The sequence below is a fragment of the Lutjanus erythropterus genome, chromosome 13 (assembly GCF_056507025.1).
Source record: "Lutjanus erythropterus isolate fLutEry1 chromosome 13, fLutEry1.hap2, whole genome shotgun sequence".
Taxonomy (NCBI): Eukaryota; Metazoa; Chordata; class Actinopteri; order Lutjaniformes; family Lutjanidae; genus Lutjanus; species Lutjanus erythropterus.
The window spans coordinates 12,131,997-12,145,180 of NC_139329.1; positions in this window are offsets into that span (position 1 = coordinate 12,131,997).

A 13,184-nucleotide genomic window follows, 5' to 3' on the forward strand; every position below is an offset into this window, starting at 1 on the left:
AGTCACCATGCCTTAGCGGTGTTGCAATTTTAATATTAAATCAAAAGTTTATCAAAATGAGCTTTCAACGTCAATAATCAAAACCAAAGGTAGAATCGACGATTCTCCCAGTCTCCTTAACTACACAGCAACACTTCAAAAACAACACTTCAAAGACAACACAGCATACATTATCTGCAGTTATAGCACATATGCCATATAGACAATCTTTTTAAAGGAGAATTTGAAAATTTAAATGACAGCTGTCAGGGCATAAAATCAAGGATCTGTTGGTCTTTACAAATGAAGACTTGATACTCTAACAATGGCATTGCTGTCAGTGTTATAAAAGAAATTAATTGAAAAGTTGAATCTTAATTGAATCTTGGCTTTCAAAATCAAAATTCAAATCAAATCCTGGATTTGTAGAGTCATGACACCTGTTGTGCACAGTTGTTGTTTGCCTCGAAAATCTGTAGCATCATTAAAACCATAAACTGTGGTTACATTTTTCTTTCTGTCTGAATAAAACAAAAGAGGTACAACATGTATACAGGTGAGCTTTGGAAGTGTCAGTGTATTCAAACTAGGGACGCATCAATACCAGCATCGGGTATCGGTCCGATACTGTCCTCATGTACTTGTACTCGTACTCATAAAACTACTCCGATACCCCACACCCGATACCACGTCATGAAAAGTAGCTGCTCGATACAAGTAAACATCTAAAGAACCACCATGATGCAGAGTCCGAGGTGTTTGCTGATGCTTTCCCTCTTTTTTTGGACATGCCGTCATCATCAGCGACGGACTTGCTGTCCTCAACATCATCCACTAATGACCACAGTGACTTTGGAAACTGTCTGTAAAATTCCATGTAAGTCCATGTAAAACTGAAATAAATGCACAGAGAGCAGCTGTAGACCACAGCCAGCCGCTGTCCAATAAGACTAAAACTAGTTGTATGCCTTGGCAAATTAATCAGAAGACGAAGAAAAACACCGACGCCACCAGTCTGTAACCCTCTTTTCTTCATAATAGGCTGCTACAACTTCTCTTTGTGTACTTATTATTCACCAAAACGGCCTGACAGCACAGGACACGCAACTTCACTCTGGGGTTCACAGCAGGGTCAACAAAACTGTTGCACTCATGGCACCACACTCATACCTGTCCCCCCTAAACAATGACAGGTAGGAACTAATTAGCTCTTAGACAAGAGAGACATGAAGAAGAAACTTAAAAACTACACATGTAAATGTTAAATTAAAATACTAGTTGAAATGCTATAAATGATAATGAAATAATTATCATATATAACACCATTTATAATAGTAAACTTAATTCTGCAAGTCCATAATAATGTTGTGAAATTATTATATTGAAATATGTCACATACTGCACAGCTTAATAAGGAACACAAAATCAGTAAAGTAACTTACTACAAATAACCTAAAAATGTAATATGTACAGTAACTATGGTTGCATTTGTAGCAGGAAACATTTAGAAAGTGACAATTTAATGAAAATAATACATGTTTTAAAAGTTGTTGTAAGAATTTTAATGTAATTATTAAGTACTCGTATCAGTCCTCTGTATTGGCAAGTACCCAATTGTAAGTACTTGTACTTGTAATCAGTCTGAAAAAAGTGGTATCAGTGCATCTCTAATTCAAACTAGTTGGCAGGTTGTTAGCACAGAGACCTCCAGTCTTAATGCTAAGCTAGGCTAACATGTCCTGACTCCAGCTCAGTACAGACAAGAAATCAATATGAATCTATTTAACTCACCCCGAGACAGTGAGCACATAAACCTAAATATCCATTTATATTAAGTATTCCCTTAAAGGATGTCTTTACAATATTACAAGCTTGTCTTCAAGTCGTTATGAACATTAGTTGAACATGATTTTTGTCTCTGTAATCATTCTTCCTTTTCATACTGGGACTTTTTCAATGGAAGTAAAGGAGGACAAAATCCACAGTCCCAATTCAGTGTAAAAACTGTCTGTGTGGGTAAGATAAGTGGAAAGCTTTCAAAGTCACTTTCTTTTTTGTGTGAAATTGCCTAGTTGTGTTACTATTCCTCCACTGCAGCTCAACGAGGAACCACAAAGAGGACATTTTGTTCTAAAAAGGCTGCAACCTTGGAATGTACCCGAAGTTCACTGTTGAGGCCTCATATTATCTTCAGATAAACTATGAGATGCATTTTTGCACAGTCTGAAGTACATGAAGGATTCTCTTAGTGGCCAGCATGAACAACATGATTACAGCAAGCAAAACCTTCTTCATTTTACTGTAACAATAAACTATTTGCCTTAACTTCAAGAAGTTAGTGTCTAAGTTGCCTTAAAATAAGTTAAGTTGACTGAATTTGAAGTGACAAGTTTTGGTAATTTTGTAATGATACAAAACAAATAAATTTTCATATAAACTTGATATTAATTCAGTTGCACTTGAAGAAACATTTTCAATAAACTTGAGATATTAACCTGAACTAACAAATCTTCAGTCACTCTGACAAACATTACAAACAAATTCAATTTGCTTTTACATTAAACTCATCTGTTAAACAGATTTCAAGTTAGAAGAACTCATACTTGTAAGATCTGAAGTGTTCTAATATTAAATTTAAGAAATTTTAAGTTTAATTAACTTAGAAAGAAGAAAAGATTAATTGATTCTATATTTTACAGTGTGTACATGTGACAACTAACTATTTTTTTAAAGACAGACTTGAAAAATTGATAAGGTATAAGGTCATTCATTTTTATATCCTGCTTTGCACATATTAGGTCACAACCAGATTTTTAATGACTAAGTTTAAGGGATCATCAATATTAGGTCATTTTATGTGTTCATGTTTTTTTTTAAAAGAACAATGAACGATATATTGCATTTAACTTCTCAAATATTGATACTGACCTCAACAATATACATGAAAAATAGCTTATATGTTGCTCTATAGCACTAAATCCACATTTTTAAACAAACATGGACTGCAGCTTTATTTAGAACCTCTATCCTGTCCAAACAGACCTTAAGAACCCATCTTTTTATACAGATTAAATGACTTCTTTTGCGCTGCGCACACAGCAACATGCTGACCAGATGTGGCCTTAAGTAGGCCGTCCTAACAAAATGTAGGGGATCAGGGTGACAATCCTATGAAATAGCTAATCCCACAGGCTTTCAGTGAGTGGCTGCCTGTTTGATCTGCTCTGCGCTGCATGGAGCTGATAGACGCCATACCATCGATCCATGTGCGGCGTGTTTGGCAGGCGGTGAAAAACTGTCCCCTGAGAGCCTTCGACTGGAAAATTTGGCAGATTTTTTCGTGTCTCGCCATAAGGTGTCTTCTGGGAATCATTTGGTAAGCAGTTACACCTGACTGGACAAGCATTACTCATATGAGTGAATAAGAACAACAGACGAGAGACACAGTAAATGTTTTCATAGATTTGAGGCTAAATTACTGACTGGACAATGAAACAGTTCTGGGCAGATCACTTCTCGCAATCTGTCACAGTAATGGACATTCAAGCCACCGCAGGGGTTTCTGCACACTTTGTTTGCCTGAATATGCACACGTGCGTCTTGGTGTGTGCTTTCTGTCCGTGTGCATGCCTACTATTCTGCTAAAAGCTTTAGCTGAACAAAGAGCCAGAGCCGGCTCTACAGGCGAGGTCACACTAGATGAGGTTTATGCTGATGCCGAGGTTGACTTCACTACACAAACCATCTGAAACATGCCTGTAAAAAAGAGACTGAACAACAGTGCTTCTAAATTATATTCGATTTTTCAAGAGACATAATCACAGAGTTTTGTTCTGATGTTCTTTTGTTCACCTATGAGGATTTTTCTATTAAATTTATTTTGATCACATAACTTTGATGGAACAAAAAGAATCCACTCTCATGAAGTCACGGTCAAACAAGCAGCTCAAACGCAATTTTCCTCATCTGTTCAGGGCAGACATTTTGTTTAGTGTGGACTGAAAAAAATATACAGTAGAGTTAAAAACAAAAGGCAGACACAGCTTCCTTAATTACTAATGCAGCAATTCTAATGTGGCAAATGTACAATTTGAAATTAACTAAAAACATACATACTGTATGAAAGGCCCCCACAAACGAGGAGCGGTAAAACAGCTTTGTGCTGCCTGGCTTGTTTTCCTATGGAGAGAGTAGTGGCGCCCGAGGAAGTGGCACTTTCCCCCAAGTGCTGCACTCAAAATAATTTTATCTTAAAATTAAAATTATTTGAACTTTGACCTTGTTTGCCAATGTGGTAACAGCTGTATGCGGCAATGCAGCCAGAAGAGATCATAGCTGTCTGGACGCGACACAAGCAGAGGAGGGAGAGTAGTGGTCTAGTCTTGAGTTGAACCCCAGACCTGCAAAAGATCTTGTGAGAGTGAATTTTTTTAACGTTTAACGTTGAAGAAATTGTGCGCGAATCTTGAGAGTTTCGCAGGTCAGTGGTTCCCTTCTAGACAAGACCAAGACGGATGGAAAAAAATGAGTTTCAGAGTCCCCCAAACTCTATAACACAATATTAAAACTATCATGATCTCGTAATGCCCAGTGAAAGGTCAGCAGTCAAATCAAGCTACGAGATTTGTGACTCATATAGTCCATGACCTTAGCTAAATCCAATGCTACAGTTAGCTTAGCTGTTTATATACCAGGCAAACATGACGAATGGTGTGGCGATTTGCCTCTCTGCGCTCTACCTTGTGGTGAGCCAAGAGCAAATTTCTTATCATATGAAGGTTCCTTAATATTATTAGCTTAAAATTACAAAGTGGACAGAGCATAAAGCTGCTCATCCTTAGACAAACAATCACACAATGGGGACTTCTTCTTATACATAGCAACCTATCTTCCTAGGTCAATGAAAAATGGCCAAAAATATGGCAACAACAATGGATGATTCAGCTGCACAAGTTGTAGTAAGTCGATTTACAGAAACAACAATACCTAGATTGACATGTTTCTTTGATCACTGTGCAAAAGAGGAGAGAACTCCTGCACACTGTCCTTTACTTTATGACAATAATGATGTTGGAAAGTCACTGGGTAATGGGAGATCTCTCTTCTTTTGCGCATGGATTTTCCTCCTACGCACCTAAAACTGAAGATATGCATGAACCTTATTCTATGTTTGATCACTGTGAAAAATGTTAGATTACCTGCTATTAGCAATTGAATAGCTTAAATGAAGTGAAACAAAGTGGCACGTTAGTCTTATTAACAAGCTAACACAAAGCTGCTAGTGTGTAGAAGTTCAGCTTTGAAACCATGTTTGTTTTGCACCGTTTCATCAAATTATAAATGTAACACATTTTACTTTTTTTTCCCAGTACAATACTATTGAGAAAGAACCTGTCCTGGAGCCAATAAAGTCTGCTTTAATAGAGAGTCAGCCATGGCAGCCACATTTCACACCCTGTTTGTGTCTTCACGGTTTGAAATTAACAGCAGAAACCCACAGGTATCGCACATCCTTCAAGGTTTGGAGTGGCTGATTCAAAAGACAGCAGGACTCTGTAGCTGTCCACAACAGCTCTCTCATCTCTGCTGTGGACTGCTCGCTGCTGCACTGGGTAACAACTTGAGGACAAATATAGATTTCAGCTTTAAATTGAGATGAGAAAAAAAGGGAATTTGTTGCAGTCTGAACAGCCTTTGTGTGTTTGGGTCAGGATGTTTGTCTGTCCATGGATCTAAGCAGGAAACCCAGCTCTCCAACCATGTTGCCAGTGGTGCTGACAATATGCTGTAGTCAAGTATATACAGCATGAGAGCACCTAGTGAGGAAGAGGAGAGAAAATAATAGAGATGCAGCAGAGTGTGAAGTCTTCGCACACGCATAAAGAAAATCTTTGTATCACTGTTGAAGATGAGCTTTATAAAGAGGCAGAGGAGTGGCACAGTACGGCATTTGCTCATCACATGGCTTAACATGTTTATACTCTCTGGTAATCTGGAGCAGAGGTTTGAAAATGTGGGGTAAGAGGACACCAAAGAGTCCTTGAGGAGCTAGAGGAGTCCTTAAGGGGGTTCAGAGGAGTTCCCAGTCAATGGATGAATGTTTTAATTCCACTGAAATGTAATTCACTACATATTAACCTAAATCAGGTCCATTTATAGAACAGCTATGTCAAGTCCATTCTAATGTATGGCTCCATCTGGCATCTTATAGCCTAAAATCACAACCTTGGACTTAAACATAAAAAACAAACAGCAATTACATCGTCAAAGAAATAAGGCAGAGGTGAATGGAGGTAGACTGTATCCCAAGTTTGTGCTGAGACAGATTCAGACCTGGGAGACCAAAAATGACCTGATGAAAAACTGCGATGGACGAGCTATAGCTAAGCTCTACCTAACTTGGGGTGAGGCTGGAGGACAACAGAGGGAGGTTTATGTCCCACAGGGGATGAAGAGGATTAAGTAAGTTAGTGGAAATGCATTTTTAAGCCACTAGTTGCAAGAGTTTTCCTCTAGTGCCATCATGAGGTTCATATTTGTGGTTTTAAGTGAAATCCTTTGCCAACTAATAGATAGACTGTTTAATTAAAAAAATATAAGAACTTTGTTGATCCCCTGACTTTTCGTGCAACGTCATTATCATGTCAACATTTTAATTTGGCCGATACTTTTGTTTATGACTTGCCTGTGTCCAGACCTTTGACTCCACCCCCTTCACCAAGTCAATCATCTGATCACATTTGTTACACTACCTGTGGCTTCCACCTCCCAAACGTATTCGGGAGACTTCAGGTTTTAAGCAAGTTTAATTGTCTTTAGTCTGACTTGTAGCTGCTAATGTTAGCTTTTCATAGTCTGGGCAAACTCTGCTGTGAACAATACATGAAGATGCTATAGTAATTTTACAGGGAATTCTTTATTCTTTATCTATTTTATGTGGCTGCACAACACAACGCACAGCTTAGTAGGATGTAATGGAGTGATAGTGGGAGTAAATCATCTATCAAATAAACAGTGCAGCTACAAGCCCTGTCGATAACAAACATTGATCTTGCTGAAGTTCTTCTCTGTAGTGCTCTCTGACCTCTGACCTCCCTGTGAAGAGGGACAGGAGAATTTCCTTTTGGGAACACAAACAATAAAAAAAACTAGAAGTGTCATCCCACCACAAATGGAGTGTGTGTGTCTTAGGCTGTGGTCATCCACTGATCTCTGGGTTGGCATTATTGCTTATAAGTAATATCTCAATATTTGCAGGCTATGACACGATACACAATATTTATCGCAATATATCCATTTTATCTAAGATAACCATAGAGTGAAACAAAGTCAGATGAATATGATTTATGTTGGGGAAATAAATAAACCTTTATTTCACTAAAACTCAGCTTGAAATCTTTTTTTATTATTTGCTTCCCCAATTATTGTTAATGATTCATAATAATTGTGGGGTGAGGGGTGGGAACTTTTTCCGTTTTTTGAAGGTAGACATTCCAGAAAAAGTTGAGGGAACACTGTTTTACTGTAACACAGCCTTTAAAACCAGGAAAAGACAACACTTCTGCCATATCACAATATCGATATAATATCAATAACTGCCCAGCCCTAGCTGGCAGTTCAATCTCCAGCCGTGTCTTTGTTCCTGATAGTCAGGTCAGTACCTTGCATGGCAGTGTGCTGCCATCTGTGTGTGTGTGTATGTGAATGGAATCAGATTGTAAAGCTATTCTATATTAAACAATCATCTACCATTTTAGTACCATCTGGGTGTATCGGATACCAGTCAAAAACTTTGCCTGGTATTAACCACAGTTACTCCATCTTATCCACTGTACAACGTTAAGTATTAATGAGAATTACTGATGTCTCTCTGCCTGCACACAGGTGGAGAAACCAGATCCTACACTATCAGGTGTCACTGGACTCCAGGACCTGTTGGAGAACCCCACCCAACCCCCCACCTGCCTGCCCTATCGACCCACCAGCTCTGCTCAACCACCTGCTCTATCATGAACAGAAACCCAGTCTGAACACCCAGGGGCCCGATTGGAGCGTGTGGATAGAGAGGAGGGTTGGGGGTTGACCTTTTCCCCCCTCGCAGACTTCTTTTTTTTTTCCAACAAGAGAAAGGCCAACAGACATGGGGGGGGGGGGGCTCCATGAAAAAGACACCAGTTGGCAGGAAAAAATGTAACTGCGCTGCAGGTTCTTTGTGTGGTTTTGAAGATACAGCACAAAAAGAAGCCAGATCAATCAATCCATCAATCTATACCTGGAGACTATCATGCAATAAGTAACACGTCGCTCAGGGTTGTTGTGAAATATTGAGCATCAAAGCTCTCAGCACCCACTGATTTTAATGGAGACATCATGCCTTTTATTTGACAAATTGTACATCTAAAAAACTCACACTCAGACATGAACAGGCACTCATCAAAGAGGCTTAGATGACATTTCTGATTTAAATATATCAAACAGAAGGTGATGATTTAAACAAATTGGCAAACATGGAGACGTTGTGGAAGCCAGACTGAAAAGGTTAGTCTGGAGATTACGTTTAAAGATGTGGGCATATTGTGAAGCCGTCTGCCTCTTTTGGCATGATGGTTTACATTGAAGAAGTCACAGAATCTAAAGCAAACAGCGTGTATTAACTAAAGACACGGAATTACTCTAATACAGAGATAATTGGGTAAATGTGAGAGGAGATGGGCTACAGGCCCAGAGTTAAACCCACAGGGAGAGGAGCTAAACTCACTATATATCCAAAGGAAAAAAAAAAAGCTCTCTATTCGCCTATATTTAGATCTTCCCTGAGCACTCCAAACGTATACTTCTGCAGCCCTGTCATGATGTCAGCAATGTCACCTTTCACATATCTGCCTGTGTGCTAAAATGTCAGGACGCGTTCCTTTCAGGAGGCATAGAGAGCTCAAGCTGCACCCCGCGAGCACCCGCATGGCCTGTGTGGAAGCCGAGCGGAAAGTTCAAAAAGACTAAATGCTGAGCTTCCAAACACTGGATTATTCCAGCCTGGAACACAACTACAATATCTTACAAAAAGGGTTGTTCCTGCCACATCGCATTAACGTTAAAAGGCTTTGAATAATAATATAAGCAGACTTGGTGGTGGGGGTCAAGGGGTTTTTACCATCTGACTTTACGCTTGAGTGCTATAAAAGAATTATGCTATACCAGCATATTAAAAAAATCTGACAGTATGATTTTCAATACTGTCAAAAATACAGGGGCTCCTCTTTCTATAAAACTAATACAAAGATGCAGTATTTAGGTGATGTATTGTAGTGCACAGCATGCAGCATGCCACCAGGGGTCTGTCTCTCTACTGGTGGACATGGTAGAGCAGCTAAACTGTGAAAGATAGCACCTGGGGGATAAAGTTACCGGACTAAATAGTGAAAAAGAAAAATGCGTCTCTTCCTTTTTGGAAGTATTAAGTTGTAATGATAAAGCAGACACAACACTGCAGACTACTGATTTGTCAGATTAGCGTGTAACTCACAAGTGCAAGAAAGAGAGGAACATAGAGTGACGGTGAATGTGCACTAAATGAAAGAAAAGGTGAGCAGTGACATCGTCAGTCTGGCAGTAAACATACAGTGCAGGTTTGAGTTTTTCAGTTTTTCAGTGAATAAGGGCTGCAGCCTCTCAATGCAGAGCTCCTGTATGTGTGATCTATCCCAACTGCGGGAATAACTTATTTTGAGGAAGTACTATCTGCAGTGGAGTAGAGTTGAGTTGAGCACCATAATATCATACAGCCAGATAAAATGTTCACAAGGAATGAAGGTAAAAATAAATACTGCCCAAGCCTATCTGGTATAGATATTAAGAAAATTTGTACATTTGTGACAGTTACTGTTGTATAGGTGTCTTTTTAAGTTTACAAACTTGAAAAAATAACCCTGATGATGATACAGTGTTGTGATCAGAGTAATCTTGCTTTTTAATTTTAACACAGCTTGCACTATTTTAAGAAGTAGATAGTAGGCAGAGAGGCTATAATGAAAGGAGCAGCTTAGTTGCATTATGGGTGATACCAAGAGACAATAAAACTGATTGGAAAGAAAAGAAAAGAAAGGGGAAGGAAAGCAAAAGAAAGGAAAGGAAATGAAAGGAAAAGAAAGAAAGGGAATGCAAAGGAAAGGAAAGGAATGCAAATGACAGGAAAGGTATCCAAAGGACAGCAAAGGAAAAGAAAGGAAACAAAAGGAAAACTGGAGAGGAGAGGAGAAGAAAAGAAGCAGAAGTGAGAGGAAGGAGATGTTGGGGGGGGGGGGGGGTTAGAAAAAATAGTGGAGAAAAGAAGAGGCAGGAACAAAAAAAAAGAGAGAAAAGAAAGAAACAAGATAAGGAAACAAAAAAGGGGAAGAGAGATGAGGGTAAAGTGGATCAGAAAATAGGAGCAACCATAAGGAGGAAACAAGAAAAGAACAAGAATATGAGAGGAGAGGAGAGGAGAGGAGAGGAGAGGAGAGGAGAGGAGAGGAGAGGAGAGGAGAGGAGAGGAGAGGAGAGGAGAGAGGAGAGGCCAGTCGGGCCACACCTAAATGTACTCTGGAATCAAAAAAAGCCAACACCTCTCCACAGATCCACTGGCTCCCACACCTTCTCCCACAAAATGCGATGCACACAGAAACAGCTTGACCACAAACTGGTCTTCTGTTTTAAACCAGTAAAGCTTCTGCATGTGGGAAGTGGGTCAATAAAGTGAGAAAAAAGCACTACTGAATGACTAGACACAGCAGTATTTATGCAATTTGATATTACACGTCTAGAACAGTGGTGGTGCTTAAAACAGCCCAGTGTACACACACACACACACACACACACACACACACACACACACACACACACACACAGAAAATAGATAGACAGGTTTATGCTTTATGCTTTATATTTGTATTTTTATTCAATTGCACTGAGTTGCTGTACTGATCTCATGCAAAGAAATCTCTCTCTCTCTCTCTCTCTCTCTCTCTCTCTCTCTTACACACACAGACACAGACAGAGAGAGAGAGGGAGAGAGAGCATGTCTGACCATTGGATCATGCAAATATGAGTCAAATGTTTTACCCCAGGCAGGCACAGGGTAAGATTTAGGCGCGGCTGGAAGACTTGCCTCAATGGACACACACACACACACACACACACACACACACACACACACACACACACACACACGGTCTGATCACTACAGACAGCAGGGATATATTTGTACTGTTACACAATCAGGAGAGAAACGATCTCATTCAGGTTTTATCACCGTTTCTAACCCAGGTAAGGTGTAAAGTATCCATCCCTGCTGCTTTTGCACACATTAGGGAGAGAAACAGAGAGAAAAGAAGCGACTTACTTGTTGGAGATGTCTCCCGCATGGGCTTCAGGTGTGGACGGTGCTGCTTGTCTTTTTTTTTTTTTTTTGTCTCCCGTAATGAGCGCTAATGAATGGCGGTGAAATCCAGCGTTCACGGAGCAGCTGATGGCTGCGGACCGAGCGAGCAGCTGGCTGTCTGACTGAGCGGAGAGCAGAGCAGAGCAGAGGAGAGTTGTCTCTTCAGCACCACACCACTTTGAACAGCTCCCGCTTACGTCACTGCCTAGCTACGACGCCACGCCCACTCCCCTCGCGACCGCCTCCGGGGAGAGGGAGAGGGTGTGAGGGAGAGAGACTAAAAACAAAGCCGAGGTTGATGTAAAACAACATTTTTTTATTAAAGCTATAACTTAAACTTTTTTAAAGTAGGGGAGACCAGGGGCAATAGTAACATCTTTTCTTTCATAACACACCGACCACTTAAAGTACACAATTCAATTCAGTTTAATTCAATTCAATTCCAAAGGGCGTGGGAAACATTATTCCCAATAATAACAACAAGAACAACAAAATGTACTTTTCTAAAGTTAAGCGTGAAATTAAAACTAACAAATATATATACATAAACAAGAAATGTGATTTTGTTCATAGAAATAAATGTATATACAAAAATGAGTGCAAAAATGACTTAAAATAAGATAGTTAAGTTCAAAAATATAAATACAAATAAGTGAGAACTACGCTGCAATTTTTTTTATTGAATGTTTTTACAGATATTGGTTCTACAGGCTGTAGACTGCTTTTATTTGGTCAGTTCCAGTGGGTTCTCTGTGTCTGGGATGTAAACATGCAAAAATTAAGTTCGCCAAGTTTACAGACTGTTAATAGTTAGTAATAGTTAATAGTTAAGATGCTGTGGGTGTAAGTATTCGCTACTATACAAATGCTCATCAGTCTTGCTGCTGTGTGTGCATCTTTTTTTATGTAAGAAACAAAGATATTTGCAGTAATTAATAATAAAGTTGATATATTTTCACTAACAAAGACAAGACTGTAAATTTAAATTTGATGCAAGAAGTCAGAGTGTAGTGATAAAAACTGCAGCAGAGTGTTTTATGTTACAGCTGACCCTGGTCTCCTGTATCATTAGTTAGCACAGGATACTGGTGTAGCAGTTCAAACCTTCAATGATTCTGAGCACTAGGGTGCACTAGTGCAAAATCACTTCTCATTCAATTCATCATCTCACTTTCCCCTTCCAGGCATTTAGGAGAATCTGTGGTGGCCATGAGAATTCGAAAGGCTGTATCTAAAGCCGGTGTTTAGTTTGTCCGTTCTGAGCTACTATAGAGACATGGTGGCTTCCATGGAAGAGGACCCACTCCCTCTGTAAATATAAAGGGCTCACTTCAAAGTAATAAAAATACATCAGTTCTTATTTTCATGTGATTATACATTGATGAAAACATACTTTGAATATTATATTCCATTTGTGCAAAATTCTGCCAATAAATCCCTTAAATATAAATCTTACACAACGGATCTTGAAGTAAGCGTGCTGCATGTCCTGCTCTTAATAGAATTGGTTGCTTTTTACTGTCATTTAGCTCTGTGAAATTTAGGATTAAGGAACCAAACTTGTGATTGACCAAACTTGACTTCTGATGATGTTATATTTGTCACATCTTAAGAGAAAGAGCATATCTGTCTCTTTGTCAGCTGTTTTGCAGTGATCACAGACTCTTTCCTCTGTTGGTATCCAGGACCACTGGTGCTGTCCTCTGTCTCTGTGGCTGCGGTGACTCAGTCAGGATTTGTCTCCACATTGTTTCTCTTTCAGTAAAGAGAAGTTCTGACAACTTACTTA